We start from the raw sequence: 4,399 nt of genomic DNA, 5'->3' as shown, positions 1-4,399 counted from the left end.
TAAATGAAAAGAGCACATTAATCCAAATAAAGCCCACTGCCATTGAGTCCATTCTGACTCAGACCGACCTGGAGGGACAGGATAGAACTGCTCCCCAGGATTTCTGAGATCCTACGGAAGCAGCCAGCCACATCTTTCTCCCTCAGAGCAGCTTGTGGGTTCAAACTGATGACCTTGCAAGTTAGCTCCCCAGTGCGCAATTCACTACATTTCCAGGGTTTCAATAAAGAGCCTATAGGGCATGTATGAGGATTAAGTGGGTAGTAGCACTTGAAACTTGCCTTGCACATATCAAATACTCAAATAATAATTTGTTTCAGCAGGCACACGAAGCAAGCAATTTATTTTGATGACAAATTCAGGAAAGACAAAGTGAACTGAAAGCAGAGATAGATGGCCTCTGCTTATTAACCAAATAAACCCTATGAGTCTGAACACTGTGTGAGAGTGGAAACAGCTATTACATTTCAGGGCTTGAGAACTGGCACCGGTAGGACTGATCTGGTTTGAGAGATTTCTGAGTTGGAAACAGCATCAGACAGTCAAATGAGAAATCTATTTGGCTCTATGCCTTCTGATCATGGAAAGGCTGGCCAGTCTGGTGATGGTGCTGAAGTTCATTCACGTCAGAAGAACATATTGCACAGGCTCTGGAGAGCACGTGCAGAGTAATTTATCTTGGCTCCCCTTCAAGTTTAAAGGGAAAGACTAGCAATACTAACATTTAGTTATGATTTGGTAGATTTCACCCTGCAAGCGTTTGCTTAGTCACCCTGTAGACACACTGAGTCTGATTACTGGATCCATAAGGCCCAGGCTGACAGTGTTTAAAAGCCGTGCAAGTGAAGGAAATACCAAAAGCTCTCTGGGATCTTTTATTTTGCTTTTTAAAAAATTAAGTTTATGCTCCTCTTAATAAGACTTTTGAGAGCCTATGGCATATATGGGAATGTTAGCCTCACTTGGGTCCAAATAAAATAACAGGTTTACTCAATGATGTCTGTAAGGAGGCAAAAGATAGGTCCTGTTTTTGAGGAACTCATGAGCTTATCAGGGAGATAATTAAATCACTAATTTATTGACATATTTAGTCATTCACTCAACATTCAGCATTTCCTATGTGTTCAGTGTTATGGGTAATACCTACGATGCAATAATAAAAGCAGCATGTTAGTGAGTGCCGAGATAGACACACACACACACACACACACACACACACACACACACACACACACACACACTGACGCTCTGGGAGAGAGTTTCCAGAAGAAAGTTCTGAGCAATTGGGAGAGGCTTTGTGAAAGAAATGGTACTTAGCCTTAAGGCAAGAGTACCTGGAGAGAGAAACAGAGGGACATCCCCCGGAGAAAACGTATCTGGGTGTACATCAGGCACGAGTGATGGGACACATTGAAAGATGGATTTCCACAGAGGGAAGACAAGAATTAGTAAAGAGTGAACATTCACTTAGACCAGTGGTTTCAACCTTCCTAATGCCACGGCCCTTTAATACAGTTCTTCATGTTGTGGTGACCCCCAGACCATCAAATTATTTTTGTTGCTTCTTCATACTGTAATTTTGCCACTGTTATGAATCAGGCGACCCCTGTGAAAGGGTCGTTCGACCCCCAAAGTGGTCGCAACCCACAGGTTGAAAACCGCTGAATTAGACTCTTTTGTCTCCTATTCCATAGGTAAATAATGCCCAGAAAATGAAGCAGAGCAAAATTGAAGTCAAGCCAAGAAGATGTCGAGAAAAAGTCTCAGACCTAATGGCACTGTGGCGCCAATTCATTCAATATTTGAGAATGAAATTCGACTTTCATGACTGAAAATTAAATCGTCTTTAGTAGGTAACGGGGGTGTTAAATATAGCTATGACATCTGAAAAGATCGCCAGTAGTTTTCTGGTTTTGGCTTTAACTATAGAAAAGTTTCTTAACTTATTTTTTTATTCTTTTATATATATGTTTAGATAGAGATTTATAATGCAGAACGGCGCCCCTAGGTGACACAGTTAAGCAGTCAACTACTGCACAAGCCCAAGGTTGGCATTTGGAACACACCCAGCGGCCCCTTGGAAGACAGGCCTGGAAACCTGCTTCGGAAAGAGCGCAGCTTGTGAAGAAGCGACCCGGCTCCCACGGGCTCCCCCCGTGAGTCAGCAATGTGAAGGCAACTAACCAACCACGCAACGTGGGGAGACTGTCCGTAACGTAGCTGACCAGACCAGTGGCTTCTTGGCCCTAATTCTCAGCTGGAATTGCACAAACCGTACTCGAGGAAAGGGTTTACAAATGTATTTACAGGGGGAAAGGGTTCCCTTAAAAAGGAAAAAGTTTAACTCTAAGCCTCCATCGGTTAAAACAACCAGTGCATCTTCCACAAGTAAAGATAATCAATGTGTCCTCACCCTAACAATTTACAAAAGGGAAATACAAGCAAAATAGGTTGTGCGAATAATTTTAAACATAATGAATTAACTGGCGAGAATTGTCTAGCCAAATGTTGTGAACATATCCTAAGCCAAGTTTTCACTTTTAATTTCCTAATGAAATACTTATTCAGGAAGTAGATCCCGAAGAAGTAGTTTTGTTACAGCTAAGATGTATATTTTTTTAAATTTATGGAACATGACTTTAATTTATTTTGTGAGCACTTTTAAAATGTAAATGTTGCGTTGTAACTGACACTATGTGTTTCTTAATAAAAGAATTCTCTGATGGATTTTTTGAGAAGTCTTTTTTTCATTTCGCTAACAGGCAGTTTTCAAGCACCCCTTTCTGTGGGCTGTCCCTTTTCTCTGGGTTTTCATCTCCCCTCACCCTTGGAGTCCTTGGACTCCATCCTGCTTACTGGCACCTGCTAGCCCTGCCCCCTCTCCCCCCGCTGAAGAGAATGAGTGGCTTCGGGACTGAGTTTCTAGGTGGTACAATTGGCGAAAGTGTTTACCTGTTAACCAAACGCTGGTGATACGGTCTACCCAGAGGTGTCTCCGAAGAAAAGCCTGCCTATCTACTTCCGAAAAATCAGGCCTTGGAAACCCAATGGAGTTTTAACACAGCTTTAGACACACGGGGTCACCAGGAGTCAAAACTAACCTGATGGTTATTGGTTCATGGTTACCTTCAGGGTGCATTCCAATAGTCATTCCCTTAATTTATATCACCAGCCTTGGTTATTTTCCCCTGTTGAACTTGGCACATGATGTGGAAGAGACAAAAAAGACAAAAAGCTATCAAGTCCATGCTTGTTTTTGAATGCTTGCACAAGCCAGAGCCACAGGCACCCTCTCACACCTTACTCGGAATCTTGACTATGAGTGGAAGAATTAACACTAGCCCAAAAACCCAGTTAAAAAAAAAGTGAAGATGGAAATACACTGATTATTCCTTCAAGTGGAAACCATTCCCCGACCACTGCCTAAGGGCTGGAGGTGACCTGAGAAAGAAAAAATATTCAGTGTCCCTAAATCAGCGGTTCTCAACGTGTGGGTTGCGACCCCTTTGGGGGTTGAACAACCCTTTCACCGGGGTCACCTGATTCATAATAGTAGCAAAGTTACAGCACAACATGGGGTCGGCACAACCAGAAGAACTGTATGAAAGGGTCAGAGCATTAGGAGGGCAGAGAACCACTGCCCTGTATCTATTTTAGGTGCCATTGAGTCAGTCTGAACTCCTAGGAACCCTGTGTGCAGCAGGAGGAAACATTGCATAGTCCTGTGCCAGGCTATATTATTTCCTGGGGCCTTGTTTTTTAGCTAACGCATTCAGTGCAGCTTGAACTTCTTTCTTCAGTATTATTGGCTCTTGCTTATATAACACTTCTTGAAATGGTTGGATGTCATCTAGTTCTTTTGGGTAACATGACTATGTGTTCTTTCCATTTCCCTTCAATGCTCCTTCACTGATCAGTATTTTGCCTAGATAGTCTTTCAATATTGTGCCTCAAACTAGAATTTTCTTGAGTTCTTTCAGTTTAAGATCTGCTGAGTGTGTTTTTCTTTTTGGGTTTTCTAACTCTAGTTCTTTGTACATTTCCTTTTCTTACGTTGTCTTCTGGATCTGACCATTGAAATTTTCTGTTCAGCAATTTGACTTCATTTCTTCCATTGTCCTTAGCTACTCTATGATTAAGAACAAGTTTCAGAGTCTCTCTTGACATACTTTGATCTTTTCTTTCTTTCTTGTCTTTTTAATGGCCTTTTACTTTCTTCATGGAGAATGTGGTAGTTACATAATTTGGTGTCACTTGGAGACGTAAGAGTAAAGGGGTGTTTAGCCTGCCAATCAGGTTGCAGCTGATGACCTCATTTGGAGGCACTAAGGAGATAAATAGCTCACTGGAGGCGGGGCACTGACACTTTTTGGGAGACATTCCTGTTGAGAAGACACAT

General features: G+C 42.1%; 1 long non-coding RNA gene across 1 annotated transcript; it reads left to right on the top strand.

Moving 5' to 3' along the window:
* Positions 1-1,698: 1,698 nt before the first annotated feature.
* LOC123521127 lies at positions 1,699-2,727 on the top strand. The gene is made up of 2 exons (XR_006679604.1): positions 1,699-1,853; positions 1,976-2,727. It is a non-coding gene; the product is annotated as an uncharacterized LOC123521127 (long non-coding RNA).
* The last annotated feature ends 1,672 nt before the right edge of the window (positions 2,728-4,399 follow it).

This window comes from Echinops telfairi, unplaced genomic scaffold (genome assembly GCF_000313985.2).
Source record: "Echinops telfairi isolate 266 unplaced genomic scaffold, ASM31398v2 ScPeMD7_7469;HRSCAF=8507_1, whole genome shotgun sequence".
In the NCBI taxonomy this organism is placed as follows: domain Eukaryota; kingdom Metazoa; phylum Chordata; class Mammalia; order Afrosoricida; family Tenrecidae; genus Echinops; species Echinops telfairi.
This window is presented reverse-complemented; position numbering and strand designations above follow the sequence as displayed.